The sequence below is a fragment of the Leiobunum rupestre genome, chromosome 2 (genome assembly GCF_980474605.1).
Source record: "Leiobunum rupestre chromosome 2, qqLeiRupe1.1.hap1, whole genome shotgun sequence".
NCBI classification, from domain to species: Eukaryota; Metazoa; Arthropoda; class Arachnida; order Opiliones; family Sclerosomatidae; genus Leiobunum; species Leiobunum rupestre.
Window position 1 is genome coordinate 24,136,730 of NC_143385.1, and position 441 is coordinate 24,137,170.

Consider the following 441-nt stretch of genomic DNA (forward strand, 5'->3'; position numbering starts at 1 on the left):
TCTATAATAACATTTCCGTCTCATGCAACTCTTTCGGGGGTTTCGATTCTCTTTCGACGAAATTATGGTTTTATCTTTTTTATCGTTTATGCGTTCATTTTTTTATTTTCTTCGTATAATCAGAAGTTTATAAATACATATCTTATGCATGGCCGGATTTCGTGATTGTAGGCACTTTTTTGTAAAATTATCAATTGAAAATGTAAAAATTAATCTTATCTCCAATCTCCTTCGAAAGCTTTATTCGCGACCGAAAACTATCGCTACGCCCCCTTTGGTTCGCCATTGAAACCTAGATAGGTGGCGGCTAAAGCAGACGCTATTAGTTTTTCCACATCGTTATTCGTAAATTTGATTTTATCATATGTAACATAATCACTCATAAGTATGCCATAAAAGCCTTTTCGTTATTGAAACCTTGTTCACAGGATATGACGTAAA